We start from the raw sequence: 24,469 nt of genomic DNA, 5'->3' as shown, positions 1-24,469 counted from the left end.
CCGGACCGAGCTCCGCAAGCCCCTAGGAGCACCGCCGCCGACCGCGCCTGCCTCGCGCAGGGCCCCTGCGCGCGGGTAAAGAAGGTCCCGCCGCCGCCAGCACCGCGCGGGCTTTGCCCGGCGGCCCTCGCCGGCGGCGGCGGAGGAGGAGGGAGGGGGGAGGTCGAGGCTCGCGCGTGCTAGGGTTTGCCCCTGGCGTCGCCCGCGGGAGCGACGCGCAGGAGCGGTGCGAGGCCCGCAGATACCCCCTTCAGCGACCTATCAACTTCTAACTGAAAGTAGTGGTAATTTACAAAGCTACATACACCAAACATAGTTTTATTTGTTGTGTATTTATCGTGTTTTTGTCAAGTGCAGGGCCTAACTCAATCTACTTTGCCATCATTGTAGTTACTACAAGACAAATCATTAGATGCAGTTACTAATGATGAAATTACAAGCTGTATTTTCTTGTGTCTTTGATGGAAGTAAATTTACTGACCATGTAAAATCAGCATATAGTTATTTTTGGGTTGAAGGGAGACAGTGTAATCTGCGAGGACAAGACCTTTTCTTTTTGGTTTTCTACCAGCTGTCTTCTCATTGCAAAAGTTGAGAAAGGAACTCTCTTCTTGGCAGGTCCAGCTTAGTGTACTGCAAGGAAAACTGCTTGAGCAAGATGAAGCTTTGAGGTCAGTCGAGTACTTGATACACCCCGCGAGCTTCATATAATGCATGACGGGAATATCAAGTTTGCTATTTCCGTTCCGAATTGTATTTCATGCTTGTTTGTGTCACATGCAAGACAGATTGCAAATGTGTACAATAACATGTGCAATCTATTCCGAAATATTTATTTCTAGATCATAAAATTGTAGTCTGAATGTTAACACTTCTCTAGCGACATCACTGTTAAATACTTACTGATTTGTTGTTATGTGTGCAGGTTATTTTGTTGGCACAGAAGCAAGCAACACTAGAAGTGTTAGAAAGGCAGGAAAAGGTGCAAGCAAAAGAATTTAGGAACTTGAAGTCTATGTAGCCTTTGTGCATGTTCAAGTCTTATGCTCTGAAGAATATATGTAGAATGTGATGATTCGTCATTCAAATGCTAACCAAGTTATATTAAATGTATGCTTGACTTTTCCTGGTTACATTTTCCATAAATTCTTCAACACAAATATGTTCTACTGCTTGATTGATGATAAATGAATGGATTGTCTTTCTTTCAATATAATTGTCTACACGTTTTGGTCAAAACAGATATTTACAGTAGATGTTATTGAGATGGTCAATACGAAGAAAAAAAAAACAATAATGGCACTACATCACAAATCTAACCACCATAGCCCTTGCTAGGCCCGGAAGTTAGTGTGTTTTTTGTGGTCTAATATGCACATTAACTAATGTTTGTCGCACTTATGTTGTGGATATTTCTGCATCTATTTTTTTTTTTAACATGCTTGATAATGCACCTGACCATGCCTTTGTAACATTCTGAACTACTCACGTCTATGAAATTGGTGGGGACATGGGATTATTGATCTTTGTTGTCTGATCAAAATTTGTAATTCAGCATTTGTTAACAAGTTTTGGCAGTTGCCGGATTGGGCCCTTTTTCCGCCCGGTGATCCAAGGCCAAACCCAGCATGTTGGGGACGTTCGGGGCGCTGGCGGAAGTAAAGGGCAAGTGGGTTAGTCTTATTGGCGTCATAGCGCAATCTCTCCCCCAGATTTGCTCTCCCCCCACCTCGCTGCCGCACTCTTCCGCACCGCGCGCTTGGCTGGGAGTTCGGTGCCCCCATGGTAAACTTGCCTCCACTCCGGCGCAAAATAGAGCCGGATTTTGGCCTAGAGGTACCAACGAGTGGAGATGCACTTATATCGTTGAAATGGACGGGCGCGGCAACGCGCGCCATAATGGTCTAGTATGACTATGTTATCAAAGGAAAGATCTAGTGAGGCTAATGTGGGCATTAGTACCACTTATCAAAATGCCATATTACCATGTGCTAGTCCTAGTAATTCATCTAGTAATATAAGTGCTACAACTTGTGATGAATTACTTATATGCCTTGTTTCTCTAACAATGAAGCTTCTACTTTCTCTAGTTCTCGTGTTATTACTAACCATGTAGAGTAAATCAAAAATATCAAGGCCCAAGTCAATTCATTGAAGAAAGACTTGGTCAAGAGTCATGAAGGGAAGTCCAAAATTGATAATATGTTGAGTATGCAACAATCTCCCAATGACATGAGTGGACTTGGGTTTATCTCCGACAACAAGAATAACTCCAAGGTCAACAAAAAGAACAAGGGCCAAGATTGTTTACTTCATGTGCAAAATTGAAGGGCACCAATTTAGATATTTCCCTTTGAAGAAGAAGTCTCTTAGCGAGAAGCAAAAAGGGAAACAACATCAAGTTCAAGCTCATGCTCGACGTTAAGTTGAAGAAAGATCATTTCCAAAGAAGAATCAAGCAAATTCTCCAAATTTGGAGAAATCGAATGATGAAAAAGGGAAGGGAAGAACTTGCTACATATGTCATGATAAGAGACACATATCCTCCACTTCACTATTGGTACCTCATACATCCCTATCATAATTGATGATTTATATTCTCTTTGTCAGGATGAGGTTGGCAATTTGTTTGGCAAATATGTTGGTTCTCAAAGTGGTGTCATGAAAAGAACCATTTGGGTTGCCAAGACTATTGTGTCTAACTTCTTAGGACCAACTTCGTGGGGAGACCAACAAGCTCAACTTGATCAATAGATGTTGTTGGAGGGCATTGGAGGAAACTAGATTATCTCATAAAGAATTAAGGGATCCTCATCATTTATATTTTCTCAAGCCAATTCTTTGGGATTATAATGTCTCTATCATATATCCATTGCTCCTCCTTGTAGTAACATTTAATCAACTTATTTACATTGAAAGTTACTCACCCCTTTAGATGTGTTTGTTTTGTAAATTACATGTGTTTATGTATGTTGTGATACCTACTTGCTTTATCTTCAAAAAACAAGTCTTTGTATGTTTGTTTGCACATCGTGTATGTGTGTTAGTGTTTCAGCATATATTTCATCTAGTTTATATTGTAGTTGGCTCGTTTGAGAGATTAATAACTATTTCATTTTGGTGGAGCAATGTCCTTTGGATACTTCTCAATCCTAAAATTGTGTGGACATGAGTAATACCATATAGAATTGATATGGCAAGATTATTCAGTCTCTGCACTTGGAATAGCGACGAGGAGAGCCACACACCACCGGGCAACCTTCGAATGTGCTAGATACGACCGCCGGAGGCGAGCATATGGGTGGCAGCGAGTTGAATCAATAGCTGTCCCTGCGGATGAACGCGAGCGTGTGCGCAGACACTCAGACCGCCAACCCCAACCATAAATTCTGATACAATGTGGGCGCAGACATACCGTTGAGGCCGTAGAAGAACTGCGGGATGCGGCTGGGTCGGGGCAGCGAGCCAAAATTTCACTTGGGCTGGACCTTTTAATCAGAGATACCCTTTTAATCGCCTTGTCGGGCCGAGTAAACGGTTCAGCTATTAATTCAGCCGATTCAACCTAATCTACACGGCCCCCAGCGCGAGTAGCGATTAAATGGGGGATTAATCGGCTACTCGACCGATTTTTTGAACATTGCTTCTTAGGGAGAAAGTCCCAGTGCGCGACATGTAGAGTCTTGTTGCTAACCTGAAGTCCCAAGTATTTAATGGGGATCGGAACTTACCAAATTGGGTAAGTATCGTTGCTATTGTGCGTTGCTCCCCAGCGTCGACCCCTATGACGAAAACCTAACTCTTGTCAAAGTTTATCTTTAAACCCGACATGTTCTCAAGCAAAGTAGGAGAAACTTGAGGTTAGTGATTCCCATATCATAGTTGGATCAGATACATGGTGTTATTTGCATACTGCAGGTGTGTCACACCCACTGGAATGAGATGCGACACCACCCCAAAATATGGACCACCGCATTGGTCTTGGCGAGCATCGCAACCAACCTATCCACCATGAAGTCAAATAGGATAGGTGAGAGCGGGTCACCCTCACGCACCCCTGGCAAGTATGTCTTTAAGAAGAAGATTGAGTGGGCCCTCATGTGTATCTCCAGGATATAGAGAAAATAAAGAAAGAAGAAATGAAGTGCAAGTTCGAGATGAACTATCTAGGATAGATCATATGCTTGAAGCTTGCTACTTAATTGGTGATCATGGATATGTGAAGGCATGCGTAAAGTGTTGCTCTCCCATAATGGAGTATGTGAGATCAATTCACATGTCTTCTTCAAGCAAGCACAATCAAGAAAAAGGTTCCATATTGGTACGGTCAAGATCAGCATCATCTAGCTCAAGTGAAATACACAAGAATAATGTTTGTTCTTCATAGAGCTCCTTTCTTATCGGTCTCGTTGTGCTAGTTGGGAGAACGATTTATATGATAGATAGACGTATTATCAAGAGTAATCATATCGTTTGGAGAAAGCTCAAACATTTGCATACTTAGCATCATCTGAGATTCTTATTTCTTATCTTCTTGTTTCTTATCCATGTGAGGATTTAGAGCTTGTGCCTATTTTTATTACAAGCTCTAGTTCATCAAAAATGGATTTTGAACGGAAATCTTGTTGCGTTTTTTTGTGTGTTGGAGGTTTTATCGGCTAGTGTTTTATAGAGAGGTCAAACCTTTCATTGTTTGATTTTATCCTACCTTGCTGGACTATGATGGTTCTCTACACGATCTTGTAGAGCTCGTTGCTTGCTTCGAACCAAGCTCAAGATCATCAAAATCGAAATCTAGATGTAAAAATTGTTGCCGTTGTTATGCAGCCTGTCATGTAGTAAAAGTAGTACCGGGTTTGCGCCCGGTAGTACGAGACCCGGTACCATATTTGGTACTGGAAAGACCATAAAAGAATGCGTTTGGGCGCAGAGGATCACCCTGGAACTCCGGTAGTACCCGAAAAAAAGTTCGGTACTACCCGGATGCGTGTTTTTGGGTTGCAACGGTTGAATTTTGGGGCACCTAATTAAGTGGGCCGTCTTCTTTAATGGTTCCCTAACCTTTCTAGCAAGTTTTACCTTTCATTGTTGACAGGGATACATCATCGTCTCCATGTGGTTCGGTTATTTTTATACCCAAACTCTTTACTTATCCAATTTACTTTGTGATATCATTCATGCTTGAAATTATATATCTTGTACATAGTTTTTTGCTTTGCTTAGCATAACTTGTTGGTGCACATAAGTGAACGCTAGGTATATAGATTTTGTGCTTGAGAAATTAAACGCTAGTTTTATTCTGCATTTGTTTAAGTTTTTATGGTAAAAGTATTGAACCGCCTATTCACCTTCCGTAGACGACATCCATATCCTTTCACTAGGGTCTTTGCAAGGACTAGTGGGCGGGATCCTGATAAACATCCACATTTTGGGATCCTAGACTAGATGATTGTATTTAGTGTCTCGAAGGGGAGGATTGTAAGGAGTTGACCGGGACTTGGAAAACCTCTAGATGGAATCAATCGGGGTTCAAGTGACCTTACAAAAGGGATGATATGTGGGGGCATGAAGAAGGACTCCACATGACTTGGATAAACTTACACCAAAGAATATTTGTAGGAAATATAATATACCTCTGCAGAATGTATAAAAAGTAGTTTGCCACTCTTTGTTAAAGGAGGAAATTATGACAACGGTGGGAAAAGGACTAAGTGAATTCCTCTACAACCCCAGAAGGCTGACAAATATACTCTTTCAAAATACATCTTATCATGTAAAAAAATATTTTCATAACTTTGCGTCAGCTGAACAACCATTGGTCAAAGGCTATAGGTAGTGCATCCAAGCACATCTCCTGCTGAACTTGTTGAGTAGTACTCACACGTACCATTTAAAACCCTTTCTTAGACTATGAGGCCACGGAAGTAAGGATGGCAGGGTAGAACAATACCATACCCATGCCCGTATAGTTCATGAGTACAAATTTCTACCTATACCTGTACCCACGGGTATAAAACTTCACCCATACCCATACCCAGCGGGTACCCGGTGGGTAGGTCAAATTGTATACAAGTCACTCGCAATTTTACATTTTCCACAACAAATTTGATTAAAAAATTGAATTATCTCAACTCAATAATAGGTAGTTGAGTACATAAAAATTAACAAAATATAAAAAGCACATTCTCATATTTTAACTCATAAGTCAATAAAATTAGACGTCTCACATAAGAAATTAATAATAAACGGGGTATGGTATGGATATACCCACGGGTACGAGGCTATACTCGTACCCTACCCATGACTTCGCAGTGGATACTACCCATGAGCATAAAAGTGTACCAATACACATGATTTAGCGGGTAGGGTATGGATACTACCCATAGTCCTACCAGCGAGTTGGGGATGCGAGGCTGCCGGTGAAAACCGTGCTCCGACCCTCGTCGTGGCGGGCGATGGTGACGTCACGCGTCATAACCTTCTTGAAGGTATCGCCGTCGCAGTCTGTGTCTACTCGCTTGCGCTGCTCCGGGGAAACCCTAGATCTGGGTCTCCCGGATCGGACGGTGGCGACGCTCTATGCGTCGTTCTACCTCTTGGGGCATCGTTTTTGGAGCAGCTAGACGGTGGTGGGTTGCGGTGGTGTCGTGTTCATCTACCGCGTCGGCGATGGTGAGTCTCGGCAGCGTGGCGCAGCGGAGTATCGATGTTGGATGCGGGATGAAGAGCACGCACAGGATGGTGGTGCTGTCAGGCGTCATGGTGGCGTCGATGGCAGGTCTGGCAAGGTCAATGCGGTGATCCCTCTTGGAGATGGGCGCGAGGAACACGGAGGTAGCAATTTCTGTGTTGTGTGCAATGGCGTGCGCTCAACGTCAGCTTGACTGATTGTGCTTCTCACCTGCCAATAGGCGGCTTGGGAAGGCATTCCGTTTTAGATGATGTGCGTTGGTGTATTGTCAGGGTAATGACCATGTTCATACTCACCCCCTTCATCGCTCTTGTAGGTATAGCGAGTTGTCGCTGGAAAGGTGGTTTCGAGTTAATCTTTGTATCTCCCTTATAAGGCTTTGCGAATATTTAATATATAAAAACTATGTGCATCCCGATGCTCCCATTTCGAAAAAAAATGGATACTACCCATAAACATAAAAGTGTACCCATATCCTGCTCACGTGGGTACAGTACCCGTACCCATCGGTAAAATTGCCATCCTCACACGGAAGGAGAAGCATCTGAGGAACCAAAAGTCAAAGGAGAAGCCTACTACGAGGAGCCAAATCTATTAGAAATCGAAGCCATAGACTACATCGTTGCACTGAAGGCAATGACGGAAGAGCCGAACCAGTAGACAGTTTAGGACAGCTAGTTGAGCCAATCAACTTGCTGAATAAGCTACTGAGCTCGTACGGTACGTACTTAGTTTAGCCATTCCACACTGGTAGTAGGAATTGCTAGAGTAAGTTTTGATTTGCCCGACCGAGGAGAATTTTAAAGTAATTTGTATACTTTTAGCTTGTAATATTAAGTGTGTATAATACTTGGACCCACAATGTTTTTAGTGTACTACTCTTAAAGGATTTAATATTTGTGAAAATGTGTTCCATACTTTTTGTATCAACGGCTTGCAACACTGCTGGGTCACTGCACTTCAGCAATAACTGGTGACATGACTGATCGATGCTCCTCAACTTACTTTAGCAGCAACCATAGACGACTGCGGTGTAATCTCAGGGACCGAGTGCCCGCCGTTCATGACACATTGATATTGACATGGTTGCCATCTGTTGCCCAGAAGCTTGCTGTTCTAATGTCATCTTTTGTCATCAACTTAGAGTAATCCTCATGGTTGTACACCACATTGTTCTTCCCACCGAACTCCACGGGAAGGACATTCTGGATCAATGTGATTGTATATCGTCTTCATGCTCTCCTCGTTCTCCTTGTACACAAAATTGAGTTTCTGGACTGATTTCTGGTCAATGAATACTTTGAGAACCTGAAAGAATTGAGATGTTTAAGATGGAAAACAAGCAATACAGATTTTATTCGTATCAGCAATAGACAATGTTAATGAAAGGGGTGATGTTCAAAGACTGCACCTTAAAAGAAAGCTCAAATACTTTGGGTGCATTGAGCATAAATGCAATTGAAAGCCTCTCTGGGTAATGGTTTTGTACTATGCTTATACATTCGCTGGAAGTCTTTATGGGGTTTGCATGGGCACGTGTCCATCCTGTGAAGTCTACCAGCCACACAACTTTGTCTTGATGTTCAGGCAGGCTGAGCATTGCATTCTCCAAGGTATATATAAGATACTGCAACTGTCCTTCGTGAGACGAAGTATTCTGAAATTGTATGAAAACATTGTGCAGGTGACTTCTAGTTCTGGGTAAAGTATTCTGAAATTGTATGAAAACATTGTGCAGGTGACTTCTAGTTCTGGGTAAAGTTGGCTAGAGACTAGCAGCTCAAAAAATGAAAGGAGCTAACCTTCTTTGCAGGTCTCATTACAACCACGGTTTTACCCTCTCTATCAGTGAAATTTGCCCTGTACAACTTACCTGTTTCTGCTTCAACAGAAACGTCAGGCTGAAATGAAGTAGAAACCAATAATGGAACGTTTAGCCACTTGACAAGGTTTATAAACAAACATCACTTAAGAAAAGCAATCGAGGACAATGAGAATAAAAATTTACCCAGCGAATATCCTCAGGCCTCTTAGCTACCCTCCACTTGAGACTTTCTTCCAGCATCTTTCTAGACCTGTCAACATTCCAGTTGCGAGCTTCTAGGTATCTTATCAAGCATGATTCATTGCAGTACTTCTCTCCACGGGCAGACAAAGGACCAAGTGCGGCTCTCAGTTCATTGATCTGCACACAGGACGAATTGATGAGAAGATAGTTTACATGTTGAAGTAAAAAAGATAGAAAAATAACTATATGTCAACCTTGTATAATTTATTCAGATAAAGGATGAACTGAAGTTTTCAGTTTTCTGAGGCAATTGGTAGTATTTTCTATTTTTGAGCTGGACGTGACAAGCAGTAAGTACTGATTGCTTGGGACCTTCTAGTGAAGTGAAAATCCTAAAAAGAGTCACAAGAGAGCTCCTTATGCTTGGGAAAAAGACATTTTGTCAAATGATCATTATTGATAGAAGGTAAGACATGACCATTCTTTGAAAGGAAGTATTTAAAGTAGATTATACAGCTAGATTCACGAATTATATATTTAAAGAAGTGCACATATGTAAGTAACTAGAGTTGCCAATGTATAAAACTGATTTGTTATCATGCTAAAAAGAAATTCTGGAGAAGGTAAAGTCACAACATTCGTAACAAAAGAACCGAGAATAAACCATTTGGCTCCTATAAAGATATAGTATAAGATATAGTATATATCCTACAACTGCTAGTAGGATATATGTTCCCAACCTTTCAGGCCACTTACAGTTTCACCAAATTTCATTTGTTTTAAAATGCATATAGGACATTATTAGTTTCTCTTAAGAGGAAAAAATCAACATAACAATTAGAGAGTAAAAGCCATGTATTTTTTCCAATACCTTTGCTTGTCTCTGCTCGGCATCATCCAAATTAAAATGTGGTGTGTTCTTTCTCCAGAACATGTTTTCGTCAACTCTCAGTGATGGTCAGTCCTTACATTGATAATAAAATTTTTGAGTCAAAGTTTGGTAACCATGTTAAGCCCTTGTGCAAACCTACTTCAAATGTTCAAGTACAATTCAATTTTATAAGTTTATGAAATATCTATTAAAAATAACAAAATATGAAATAAAAGTCAATTAACAAACATGCATTATCTGGAAAACACCCTTTCCTGGCCCTGAACCATCTCCACTGACCAGCAGGAAAACCTATGAACAATGACTGGTTATGGAATCGTACGATGTGGTTTCGACAGAAAAATCGTCACTGATGGGGCCAAATTTTGGACCATTAGGGATTTTGTCTTATCCCTAACGGACTTAAGGGGTGTATAATGGTGATATCTTAGGAGTGCTACATAGGATAAATGTTGATGTGGAGGAGAGAGAACGCTGAAAAAAAGTTTTGCCTTCTTTTAGTTAAGAAATCCTATAAACCTATTGTGCATCATGTTTTATTTATATCTAGATTACGTGGAGAAATTAAGATAAGACAGTCTTATCATCCATTGTACGTGCCACCACTGACATACTCTAATTTAGGTCATTTTAAGCTGTAAATTCAAACTGTTGCTTACACTTTTATCCCGTCAAATTAATCTAGCCCAAAAAAGTATACCTCAACATAGAGCTATATAAACACCTCCCAACCCTACTCAAACCTAAGCCCTTCCCCCATCTCCTGATCATCTCCACGAACCGCTCCTAATTCACTCCAAAGACCTCTGTCTCCTTGTTTAGCACCTCAAACTACCACCAACAAGTTCTTGGTTCCCCGCAACTAGGTGATGGCTGCCGCCACCAGATCCATGGAGGCCATCACCTCAACCTCAGATTCAGGTAATAGCCTCCACCTCTTTTCCCGTTGCTACCAACAAAATGGAAGGCACCGCCTCCACCTCCATATCGTTCAAGGGATCTACGCCGCCAAGAAATGGCCTTCCCTTTATCATGTAATCTCTTTGTCTCTCTATATATACATGTGTGTGTGTGTGTGTTTGCCATTCTCATTTGTTTCTCTCTAGTCATGGACCTCACAACGACCTCTAGATCATGGGTAGTCACAAAGAAAACGACAGCAAGATCGACACGATCACGAGGGCCACAAAAATCCTACAAGGCATATTAAAGCTGCTCTCAATGGACGAAAGTGGTGGTGCCTCCCCAACTTTGTCGCGGAGAGAGTGTCCAGCGTGGAAAGATTGTTCAGGCAGGATACCCGTCGTGCATAGGGGTACAAAAATGTTCTGTTGGGCTCAACATAGCGCCTCACCTATTGCTGGCAACACAAATCGCCACACAATAGAGGGGAGGGTATACACGGCTGGGATGTGGAACCCTGTGGGTGACACCTGAAATGTTAGTCGGAGCGCTCCTTTCTGACCTTGGTACCCAACTTTACAACTTCCATGTCCAACGTGAGTAGCTCTTGATGTGCTCCGTCTTATGCAAGAGATGGACATGGATCTTGGAGTGGGGGAGATGCCGCAAGGGCTTCCTTTGAGAGGGATGCGGAATGACACGACTCCGAATGGAGGGTACATAACTACATATGGGCTTGATCCTGAAGGGAGGGAGGTGGATCGGCATAACTTTGGAAGGAGGGATGTGGATTAGCCAAGGCACATGGAGGAGAGGACCGATCAAAGGCACATGGGCATTGACTGACGGACCTTTGACGGAAGAGTGTAGGTAGCCTATCCGTTGGCAGCTTAGGTAGCCAACCCTAGTTTGCATCTTCAGGGGCATGACAACCCCTCCAACCAGAGAGGAAAGTGGCGTGAGTGGACTGGCACAAAGTGTACGGCCATCGCATCATAGCACCCGGCAAAGGATGGAGGGCATGGTCGCCCGTCTGCATCGCAGATCGAGTCGAGGTGTGTCACGGATACGGTCGTGTCGTCCCTCCAGCATGGGGAGGAACCCGCATGAAGGTGCAACATGACATGGTGCAGTGTTGCAGGACCCGGACAAGGGGAGCGGCACGGCATAACAAGGATCAGAACTGAGCGGCGGCTCGGCGCAACAACGGGTGAAAGTAGATAGAGGGGAGCGGACGGCGGAGGCGCTTCAGAGTAGGGGTGTGGCGGTGATCCATTGGCGAGAGGAGGCACGGCTGACGGTGTTGGGAGGAGCTCCGCTCCTCTCACTTCTCTTTCAAAGGTTCGTTCATGGTTCGGTATTATGGCATCTTAGGCTTAGAGGAACCACACCAATCCATCCCTAATTTGTTGGAATGTGTTGGGGATTTTGGGATGGAAACCATCTTGCCTCCTCATGAGGGGTGGTGTTCTTTCGGGATATATGCAAACCTGGCAAACGGGCCAAATATTCGTGGGCCAGCCCATTAGCACCTGTGAACGGCTCTTAATGGGCTCGGCCCAACACACTGATAAATGGGCCATGTGCGCCATGCGGCCCACCATGTGCCGTGACTGGCCACGACCTCGAGCCCGCGTGCTGACACGACACGGCTCGTTTATTTTTTTCTAAACTTTTTTTCCGAAAAAAGAAAAAAACAAACTAAAAGGCCTAAACTGGATGTCATGTTTAGTAATTGTGCCATGCCTAGTCGCCATCCAAGACACATGTGGCACGACACGATCCTCTTATATACGGGCCTCCATGGGTCGTGTCATGCCTAGCCCATTTAGGGGGAGCCAGGGAGGCTAGGTCAGGCCATGCTAATGCGGGCTTGGCCACCTTTGGATATACTACCTTCGATTCAAGGATTAAGGCGTCTTCGTTTTACGTGCTTTTCGTTTGACTAAGAATTACTTCAAATATATAAAGATTTTTTGTATGAAATTAACATCATTAGAAAGTGGTTTTCAATACGAATCCAACGATACTAATTATATATAGTATAACCAAGATTTTGTTGCTCAATTTTTATGGTCAAAATTCGCATTGGAATGGCGTGCGCCTTATTCCTTGGGACGGAGGTAGTATGCAAAAGAGAAACACGGTACACATAGTGTAGAATATGGCAGAAAAAATGCAGCACACTAGGGAGATGCAAAACAAACAAAAAAACGAGTAGGAAGTTGTAGAATAGAAAGTAGTAGAAACGAGTGAAAAACACAATGGAGTCTAGTGCCACAATGTAATTGAGAAAAAACTTGTCGAAACAATCAAATCAGGATCTAGTTTAAGGAGCTTGTCCAATCAATGACAATTTCAAAATGGACGCTTTTCTGAAATCAATTTAAGAGGCGTCCCTGAAAATACGATAGGGAATCACGCCTTGCTCTCCAATGCCGCCGCCACCACCGTCAATATCCTATGGCCCTCCCTTCGTCGCTGTCGGAGGGAGCCATCTGCCAAAGCCGGGACGGCGTCGGGTGGGCGTGGAGACATCGGTCGGCGCCTGTTGCAGTGCTTAGGTCGGCGCTGCGACATGGGATGGTGGCTGGCGGCTGGCGCGGTGGTGACCCCAGCCAGTGCTGGGAGTGGGAGCTGGCAATATGGGGCTCTGGTTGTGCGGCAGTAGCGAGTGAACCTAGCCGTTCGCGCTTGGTTTCGTCCGCGGGTCCAGCTGATGGCCATTCGACTGGAGCTGCAAGTGCAGCGGGTCGTCGGCAGGTCGCGAGCCACCGGCATGTGCGGCGGCGGATCTGGCCCAGGTGGAATCGGCCTCCCGTGAGGTCGGGATTTGTTGTCCCTTGCAAAAAAGTTGTACGACTGCACCAAATAAGATTGGAAGATCCGTGTTACAAACTACATTGCAGGAAGATGTGCGTGAGGTTTCTCCAACGTTGACTTTGAAGAGAACGTTTGAACATGCTTACCTTTATCATCTCGATTACTCGTATGGGCAGAAATCCTAGATCTCCTATCGCAGGATGAATCAGAAAGAAGAAGGGCTCATAAGAAAATAGCTATAAAGATTTAGGAATCCCTACAGCTCTTCGGTTGATGCTACATTGCTGCGCATATTTAGATTCACAGCACGAAAAGGAAAAAAAAAATGGTTTCTAACATGAAGATCTGAAGGATTTCAGGTTATTCATGGTTTCAGAGAGAATCATCGGAAGATGAGTATACAAGACAAGATTCGATCGCAGTACCTGCCAATCAATGGGGAAAAAAAGAGCATACCAGGATACGCGACCACGCGAGAAGCCCCAGGAAACGAAGGAGCAGACCAAGAACTTGCCTGCTCTAGCTGGCGTTAGTAGTAGAGAACTAGAAATAGATGATGAGACTTGAGAGTTGGAACGCACTTCTCTCCTCCCGTACTCCCGGGGGCGCAAGAATAAACACCAGAGAGACCGAGTGGAATGGAATCCGCACTGGCGACGAGGAATGGAGGGTCAATTTGTGCTTGGCTTGTTAATTTACTGACGGTGAAGCGCTCAGCGGAGTGGTTTTTTTCTTCAATCACTGCCGTATATACATTTATAGAATTAATTAATAATACTAGTACATGGTAGATATATATGAGCTGTCTCCACTACTTATAAAATAAAATTTAAAAGAAATGAGCAAATCTTAAAAAAATTTAAGCTATTTCTTTTTTTCATAAGACAATTGTTATTTTCTTGAAATCATCTGAAGAAAAACAAATTACAGATATGTAATAATACCGATAAAGGTTCTTTCATAATTTTAATACAAGCCCCAATGTTATAGCTATGTGCCGCAACCATTAAAGTAGTCAGTCACGTCAAAAGTATCAACATCACAATATCACTATATACAGGGAAAAGCAACGGTCGACATCGTTGGAGAGCTAACAATACAAATCACCATTGTCGAGGATGTATCAGCCGGAACAAATAATGTGAGTACAATCCTCCTCGGAGGAACGATGAGAAAAGATGGTAAATCAATCTGGCGAAGCAAGGTCTCAAGAGAAAATTGTAGTAATCTTCCAACATCACCATTGGCGTCTATAAGAACGCCTCGTCGTCAAACAAAAGACATAAGATCGCTCATTATAGACGGTTCCATCCCGATTGATGTGAATGCTAAAAATAAGATGGCTACCCTCTTAGCGGAGTGGTTAATGATGGCATCAGTGATTTTCCAAAGGAATGGATCAGCTGGTGGAGTTTGTTCATTCACTAGTAGGAAATTTCTTGTAGGGGTCATCATATTGGTGTTGTGGCAAGTCCTCTCAACCCCACAACTAATATTAGTGGCATAGCGATATTCGGTGTGCCCTTGATATTTCCCTACCTGTGGCGTGGCAAAATAGGCGTCACTCCACCAGTGTGTGGACCATATTAACCATCTCAGTTTTAAAAACTTAGTAGTGTAGCATTTTAGTTTGACGCCACAATTTTTTTTTACCCATGGCGTGTTTTGTTTACGCACCACTAATATTTTATAAATAATATAATTTAGTTAAAAATATGTCTAAACAAATATTTTTTTACTATTAAATGGGAGTCCGTACATTATCAAAAAATGTTTGACATCAAACTTCTGGAGAATCAAGGCAATACAACCACACCGCCTCAACGTTTGAGCTGTCTGATGGCTATCTATTACTCTTTATTAAAACGTGTGTAACAGATTTCCTACACGCTTCTTTTTCTTGAACAAGGAAAAGTTTCAAAGGGCTGCATTAAATTCAGCGGTGGGTTACAAATTACAAAGATTTTGAAAAGATAAAAGAAATTTCTACCAAGACCTACAGTTTTAAACAAAGGACCCTGCATCATGATGGAGAAAAGCGATCGAATTCTTCTGGTCCTTCTCCACCGCGAAGATATGCGCTTGACATCACAATTGTCGGTGTCATCGTCGAGGACGAAACCACTTGGTGATTGGCTATCATTGAGTTCATGATGGAGGCTTTGAAAGGCCTACACGACGGCCCGCTGGCTTGGATGTCTAAGAAGTTGTAGTGCACATGACACCACATCAAGGAATGGCCCTGGTGACCATGGATAACCGAGGAAAAACGTGGCCACAGTTCATGAACTCTGGAGATAGTAGAAGCTCTTTGTTGTGTCGATCGATGCTGGGAAGCTCTCTACCATTCTTGCTCTACGATGGTTGAAGAAGGTAAGCCGCCCCACTGCTTCCATCACGTTCACACAGTACCAAGCCCCCAGGTCTAGATCTGGATTGTAGACGGGCTTATTCGAACATGATCTTGTGCCTGCCCCCCCCCCCTCCGCTGCCGCTTTCGTCTCCCATCTCGAGAGCATCACGAGCAATAAGAGGAGGAGAGCTGCAGATCGGGAACACCAGGAGCACCTAAGACATCGGCATAGAGCCAAAACCTAACCCTAGCATTAAATCCTAGACCTAAACTACACTTATTGTACAGGTGGAGGGTCCCTCTCCCACTTTGACTTTGGGAATTGTTGGTGAAGGGAAGGGGCCCGCTGTCCCAGATCTAGTGGGGAACAAAAAGGGAGTGGTAAGGACATAAGCAGTCGTGGGAGAGAAGATGTGTTGTCCCACACTCTCAACGTCTCGTATATCCACCACTCCATGACATATGGTTCATGGATCGACATCTAGAACGTGAGTTTCCACTCTTGAAACATGGTGTGACACGCGCATACTTGTCAATGAACAGTGACAGTAGCACCTAAGCCACTAGCATAGAGCTGAAACCTAACCCTAGCATCAAATCCTAGACATAAACTACACCTACCTCACATGGGAGGCTCGTCTCCCACTTTGATGTCGGTTATCGCCATAGAAAGGAAGGGGTCCTCTAGCCGGGATCTAGGAACGACCCTACCCACGGTTTGTCAATGAAGGTGCGTTTATGGTAGTATGGCACACAATATTCTTAATCCAAGAAATTAACACAAGTATGTATGATGCACCAATATATAAAAGCCATACCATCGTCGTAACCTGATTGTATCATACATCATAACTCTGAACCAACGTAATCATTGCCATCAAATTCATAGTCCATCGATACTAAGATATAAATATATTTTCCTAAATATTTGTCAAATCTAAATTAACGCCTTACATTTTGGACGGGAGTACATATTATGCATGACGATCCTCTTTGTGCTTGGAGTCGTTGATAGCACCAGATTCACTAGGATATCAATTCTTTGGGATTACAAGCGCAAAGTGATGTAGCAAGAGTGTTTTCCCCAACATGGATAACTTGAGGGTTTATATCGAACTCTCGGGAACCAGTAGAAATACACTTATCCTTCCTCTTCTAGCAACCTACAAAACAAGAGAGTGTTGCCTTGTGTCCCAAGCTCCACCAAATGGTTGTTAAGCACAAAGTTTCATAATAGAATTGAAAAATAGAAATAAAGCAAAGATGCACTAGAAAATACCCTAGCAGTTGTCGTGGGAACTCAACTGTGCTTTAGGCAAGTAAGAAGTAAATAAACTAAAGAATGTATGCATGCTAAACCATAACTAAACTAACTATGCATGAAGGATAAACTAAATTCAATGCAAAGGTAAAGCGTAATGTTGTTTGTAGTGGTGTAAATTACATGAGATAACTAAATGCAAGAGAAGTAAATATTTTGTATTTTAGAATTAAATGAATATTAAAAATAAAAGGACTTGAAAATTCAAGTAAAAGGTCTTATGTTTAAAAACGGATGAGGGCTCATAGTTTCACCTGCTTACTTTCTCATAAACATGGTGGAATCAAAATAGTTTAAACGGTATAATATTGATGTAACTTTATAATTAATGTTTTTAATAAATTTTCATATGGGCATCACATCCTGTAGTTAAGATGATGCAACACATCCCACTAATACTCCTCTAGTAAGAGGAAACTCTGAATACTAGATTTAAGATAAAGAAAGTATTGTCTTGCTTCTATGACATGATGTTGAATATCAAATATGCTACCTTAAAAGTATGATATCACATTTGTTTGTCACAAGGCAATAGTAGCACATGTATTCATTTATCCCTAGTGAGGTAACAACTGAAAGGTAAAATTATCGCATGACTCAAATTTTCTATCACTTTTTAGTTCCATACTGCCATGTTACTCCAAATAATGCACACATTTCATTCTCATGCCCTATCATACTAGTTTGATCAAAACATGTAACCAAGAACAGGCTACATAATATACATAAACTCATGCTTCAAACACAATCTCAAATACTCATCTCATAAAAAACAAGATCCGCCACAAAGGGATTGCAAATATATGTTCATAATGATGTTGGGAAGATCATATGGCACTAGAATAATTATAGCATGAGAGGGGGATAGAGAAAAATCTACTTCCACAAACCCATAGTCTCGAGGTGGACAACTCTCTCTTCATCATGGAGATGTTATTGGAGAGGTCGGGGAGGCGGGCCGACAACGCTTTCCCCATAAATATTTGTTGAACCTTCTCCATTTTGTGTTTCTATCTCCATAGTTTGCCGATTAAGGCATAATATATAGGTGTTTTAGGTCAAAGCAACTCTAGGGGCATGAAGATCGACGACATTAGATTAGTAAGGGGGGCGGGAGTGAGTCCCAAGCACAACAAGGGTATCTAGCCACGCCATGGGCCCTCTCTTGGCCCTCTTGCAGGCCCAGGTGAGGTCCAAGTGTTGTAGGTATTGATTTTCTATATAAACTCCCGTAGTAAAAAAACCTCATGTCCTTTTGAGTTTTGAAGGTCCATAAAAGTCAAAAATGCGCAAAATGGGGTTTTCCTGCCTTCATAGAATTACAATATAAATAAAAGGGTTCTTTTTGGGAAATACCCAAAATTATTCTAAATATGGTTATAACCATTATATGTATCAGGCACAAAGAACATATATAGATGCATTTTACATGTACCAGCCACATCCAAACTTCTACACGCGAATATGCCACCATACCGAATCCACCATGTCTATAGAGCGATTGTCACGGAATGAAGTCACCTACATTGCTAAAGAGGCTGGGGAGGAAAGGTGAGATATGATCCTGTAGTCTCAAGAAATCCTCAAAATGATAATGGAAAAAAGGATGAGGTCTTTGATGATGCACAGTATGATTTGGTTACGGATATCATTGCATGTTGTCTATGTTCATAAGTGATTGATACTAATATTTCATGCTCCGATATGGATGAAGGTTGTTGAACAAATTACATAGTTCTTTCTATAATTGTGATGCACTATTTAATATGTTTCCATTTTCATTGATAGGTGGTACCAACCTATTAGTGTTCTAATCCCTATGTTTCATAATATATGCCCGACACACATTCCTAAACAACCTAGGTGATAAGTGGGCTAGCTCGTAAACCTACATTGTAAGGTCCTATACCCATCAAGCCCACGATGTCCATGAGAGAACACCCGCAACAAGAGCTCCACCAAGCTCATCAGTCGTGCGTGATCCACGAGGACCTCTACCACGAGCCGCGTTACCAGATGACTATTGATGGAAGATCATAAAATAAACTTACTATGCAAGACATGGTGTATGCCATGAGGATTCCTACCACCAACGCTTATATGGATCTGAAGATCATCTCGTCAAGTGAAGTTATGCTCAAGCCAAAACCCTAGGATACCTAGTGATACATGTAAAATGTATCCATGCAATTTGGTATATATGGTATCATATATGCATGATATGTGAGGTTCACTAGTTGCTTCATATTGATTAATGGGGATTCACAAAAAAGTTCCCTTTTAATTAGTTTTTAATGCTACCGTGAAGGAAACCTAAATTATGCGTATTTTTTTTAGTTTCATGGACCTTAGAGACGTCAAATTGAGCAAGATTTTTTTGAAGCATCATTTTTCAGAAATTACTAGAAGATGAGAAGAATAAGTGGACCAAGAGACTCGTGCACAAGAGATAGGGCCCACGGTCACCAAGACCAACTGTGTTGTGGGGCCCACCTTGCCCCTCGAGCACCGTTTCGCCTCGGTTTCAACGCCATCGGAGGAGTTTTGTCTTAAAAAATCCTATATATATGTAACATGCCATATGTGGTTTAGCAAAGGGTGACCATTCACAGAGAAAAATGGTAAACAGATAAGTTCTTCGAAGATTGAGAGGGGAAATGCCACCGGGGCCGCCCCCAGTTGAAAGAACATATCTCCTTAAGTGGGTTTTGGTATTGATGACACCGGGTGTGTTTAACTAATTATAAAGACAGAAGATAGATTGGTGTTAGATGAAGCAAAGTATAAACTTAGTTTCAGCGATAACTCATTGAATGCTTACTAGCTAACAAGAACAAGTTCTACTTCAGGGGAGTCGCGGTCGGCCTTGTTGTGGTGTGTATCCCTGAACAGATCCACATGACTTGGTTGTTTGTCTCTGCACGAGTCTCCCTAAAAACAAACACATACATGCAGCCAGCTTATAGATTCTATAAAGGATTTTGTGAATAATCAATAATGTGTGCAATGTTATATGTTGTTGTGCAAGTTAATCACTATTTACAGCACTTAGATGCAGAGCATCTATATTGCAGAAATAATCTGCAGACTTTTGCGCAAGCAACGATGTGCACAAAAACTCCTATAAACAGCTACATACCAAAAACAGGAATTTAGTTTAAAACGCACATGAGCTATCCATCGCAGAACTAAGCAATGTACCTTCTTGGCAAAGTGAGCATCATGGAAATGATACCATGAGTTACATATATTAACTATCTATGCCAAACATGTACGAACGCAATCAGTGATTTAAAAGACCAGCACATGCGTTCAGGAAAATACAAGCTACATAGTAAATACCCATCCAGCTTGTTGATGTAACTGTGTACTCTATCATTCTGTAAACAACACAGGTCTTGACTTACCAGCTTTTTCACGTCATTTTGAAGATGCTTATTGCATGCACCCTTTACTGGTGACTGCTTCGTGTCCATTGAGAATTTACCCTAGAGATATGGAAGAACATGCATATGAATGACAATTTCTGAGAAATAACAGCTTTATAAACAGTAAAGAGAGGCAAAGGAATGCAGTGTGTAAATACCGCCACTTTTCCGTAAAAGTCACAGAGGAGCCCTTGGTCTTGGCGGTACTTCTTCCTATGCGTATATACAGGAATGTGGTTCCTGACCGAGCATGATAACAATTAGTTTGCGACCGCAATAAAACAAGACATACCATAGCTGTTGAGAGGAGGGGAGGACTGAGGTTGCTTATCATACGGCATCAATATCTGAATCTCCTTTGGCAAAGATGCCAAAATGCCCTTTCTTGCTGGAGGCATCTTTGAAAGCTTCTTGCTTCTATTGCTTTCTCTAGCCTGGTAAGTAAAAGCACGACACAGATAAATCAAGCGAGCATCAAAACAATTGCTAAGGCGCAATCAAATAGCACACCCTAAATTGCAAGCACAATCTTGTATAAATTGATCGAGAGACTACTATTAACAATTAATTTGCTCTCGCAATCAAACAACATCCTTACGGTGATTAATCACAGATAATGCTCTTGTTGCTTTTGAATGCCTGCACTTCAGTGAGAATAACACAAATATGTCAAAGAATTTCTCTGCTTACAAGTTATATCTATTAAAAACATAAGACAGGGTGGATTGGGATTTTCTAAGGAAAGTGGTGCAAAGGCTGGGGTTCGCAGATGATAGTTTACTGTTTTTTAAGGCCCAAGTGGACCAAGCAATTGGAGTCAAGTAGACAAATATGCGTCAAGCACAGGTCAGCTGATTAACGAAAGAAAAATGAGGAGAGGCATGTCTACCTCAAGCCTGTGCCCGATCTGCGGTTGTGCTGATGAAGTTACATTCCATGTTTTCCATCGCTGACAACATGCTCGGGATTTATGGCGATACCTGAAGCCCAAATAGCTCCCACGCTCATGACTATGTGGCGAATATGGCATGCCATAACGCAATGACCCATGAAAACCCCGCCCCTCGATCGATGGATCCCGCCACTTCCTGGTGAGCTACCTTCACTGCCTTATGCTAATAAAACAGTTCCAGGATGCAGATGTGGTAAAGGGTAAAATGGTGGTCAATCCTGTGGAAGGGTTTACCAACAAGGCAGGCACCCAAATCGATGGTAGGCAAAAAGTTAGGAAGCGCGGGACACATCCTGCTAGTGGAGAAGCCAAGCTAAACGTTGATGGGGCCTTTCTTGGCAAGGCATCAGCGGTAGGAATGGTGCTCCGCGACCATTGTGGGTAGCCAATCTGCGCTGCGTGTCGAAATCTGCCACATTGTAATGACGCCGCAGAAGGAGAAATTATTGCCATTGATCGAGGAAGGACTGTGACTGGCCTTGCATTAGACGCCGCTGAAGGTTAAAGTTGAATATGACTGCAGCAAAGCTGTGGAGATGATCAGGGAATCTTTGCCAAACAACTCAGCTTAGGCGTTCAAAATTAGCGCTATTTGTGATTTACTTAGGGTAGGGAAAGGATGCTTGTATTGTTAAAGTTAGCCATGAACTAGCAAGACTAGGTAGAATTCAGGGTAGAACAGAGATTTGGCTCAGGGACATACCCATGTAGTTGCTGCGGCGATTGCCTTTGATTGTAATCCTACTGTGGCTTAATATATTCTCGTTCCCCCGCAAAAAAATTCCTTACGGTAAGGTGTGACACGGGACAGGGGAACTAGAACCTAAGCTGTCGAGAGAGCGGTGGCCAGTGGAGGTCTTAGGCTAGGAATGAAAGAAGAGATCAGATTACCTAAAAAAAATTTACCTCATAAAAAGAGAGATCAGAATCTAAATCTGCTTCTAGTGGCTGACATGCGTAATTCCTCACGATTTTCTCCGGCTTCTTGAGTATTCAAGGTGGTAGAGGTACCATTACAGGCATCTGATACGTCTCAAACGTATCTATAATTTCTTATGTTCCATGCTAGTTTTATGACAATACCTACATGTTTTGTTCACACTTTATATCGTTTTGATGCGTTTTCCGGAACTAACCTATTGACGAGATGCCGAAGTGCCGCTTCCTATTTTCTCGCTGTTTTTGGTTTCAGAAATCCTAGTAAGGAAATATTCTCTGAATCGGACGAAATCAATGCCCAGCATCCTATTTTTCCACGAAGCTTCCAGAACACCCGAGAGCCAGCAGAGGGGGGCCACAGGGCCACCAGATGATAGGGCGGCGCGGCCAGGGCCAGGGCCGCGCCCCCCTATTGTGTCACCGTCTCGTTAGCCCTCCGACTCCGCCTCTTCGCCTATTTAAGCCTCCTCGACCTAAAACCTCGATACGGAAAAGCCACGGTACGAGAAACCTTCCAGAGCCGCCGCCATCGCGAAGCCAAGATCCGGGGACAGGAGTCTCGTTCCCGCACGCCGCCGGGACGGGAAGTGCCCCCGGAAGGCTCCTCCATCGACACCACCGCCATCTTCATCAACGCTGCTGTCTCCCATGAGGAGGGAGTAGTTCTCCATCGAGGCTAAGGGCTGTACCGGTAGCTATGTGGTTAATCTCTCTCTGTACCCCAATACAATGATCTCATGAATTGCCTTGCATAATTGAGATCCATATGATGAGCATTGTATCACTATTAGTCTATGTGCTACTCTTGTGATGTTATTAAAGTAGTCTATTCCTCCTTCACGGTGTAATGGTGACAAGTGTGTGCATTGTGTAGTACTTGGCGTAGGTTATGATCATAATCTCTTGTAGGTTATGGAGTTAATTATTACTATGATAGTATTGATGTGATTTATTCCCCCTTCATAGTGTAAAGGTGACGAGTGTGTATGCTATGTTAGTACTCGGTTTAAGTTGCAAAGATCTATTATGCTCTAAAGGTTACTTAAATATGAATGCCGAATGTTGTGGAGCTTGTTAACTCCGGCATTGAGGTGCTCTTGTAGCCCTACACAACGAATGGTGTTCATTATCAAACAGGAGTATATGTAGCACAAAGGAAGAGAACTTATTTATTTATGTGATCAATGTTGAGAGTGTTCACTAGTGAAAGTATGATCCCTAGGACTTGTTTCCAATACTGCAAACACCGCTTGTTTACTCGTTTCTACCGCATGTTTACTTCCTGCAATATTACTACCATCAACCGCACGCCAGCAAGCACTTTTCTCGGCGCCGTTACTACTGCTCATATTCATTCATACTACTTGTATTTCACTATCTCTTCGCCGAACTAGTGCACCTATACATCCGACAAGTGTATTAGGTGTGTTGGGGACACAAGAGACTTCTTGTATCGTGATTGCAGTGGTTGCTTGAGAGGGATATCTTTGACCTCTTCCTCAATGAGTTCGATAAACCTTGGGTGATCCACTTAAGGGAAACTTGCTTCGCTGTTCTACAAACCTCTGCTCTTGGAGGCCCAACACTGTCTACAAGAATAGAAGCACCCGTAGACATCAAGCACTTTTCCAGGCGCCGTTGCCGGGGAGGAAAGGTAAAAGGCACTCATACTCCGGTCCCAGGTAACTGAGTACTTTTCTGTTGCCGTTGTGTGTGTGCTCGAAGCTATTTCCTTTAGATCCTGCAATTGCATCTTTTTGTTTCTTGTTAAACACTAGTAAGGCTTAATGGAAGACAACAACAAAATGAGAGATCTTTATGAACTTTATCTTGAATTAGGACATGATGTGTTTGAAGAGAAAATTAAAAAACCCATGGAACTTATGCATGCTAATGGGAATGTTATTAGTATGAATGCTTTGAACACCATTGTTGCTAATGCTATGGAAGAATTTAAGCTTGGGAGGTCGGTTTTGATGAAAATGATCTCTTTAGCCCTCCGGGTATTGAGGAGAAAGTTTATGTTGATTATGATATGCCTCCTATTTATGATGATTATAATGATAGTGGTCTTTTGGTGCCGCCTACTATGGAGGATAGGTTTAATTATGATTACAATATGCCTCCTATATTTGATGATGAGAATAATAATGATAGCT

General features: G+C 42.5%; 1 long non-coding RNA gene and 1 pseudogene across 1 annotated transcript; one reads left to right on the top strand and one right to left on the bottom strand.

Moving 5' to 3' along the window:
* The first annotated feature begins 310 nt into the window (after nt 1–310).
* On the top strand, nt 311–1,133 carry LOC124704140. Its single transcript, XR_007003479.1, has 2 exons — nt 311–671; nt 926–1,133. It is a non-coding gene; the product is annotated as an uncharacterized LOC124704140 (long non-coding RNA).
* A 6,450-nt stretch (nt 1,134–7,583) lies between these two features.
* Nucleotides 7,584–9,747, bottom strand: LOC124704137 (annotated as a pseudogene).
* Nucleotides 9,748–24,469: the final 14,722 nt, after the last annotated feature.

The sequence above is a fragment of the Lolium rigidum genome, chromosome 3, assembly GCF_022539505.1.
Source record: "Lolium rigidum isolate FL_2022 chromosome 3, APGP_CSIRO_Lrig_0.1, whole genome shotgun sequence".
Taxonomy (NCBI): Eukaryota; Viridiplantae; Streptophyta; class Magnoliopsida; order Poales; family Poaceae; genus Lolium; species Lolium rigidum.
The sequence above is the reverse complement of the archived record's forward strand: the minus strand, read 5'-3'. Positions and strand labels throughout refer to the sequence as shown.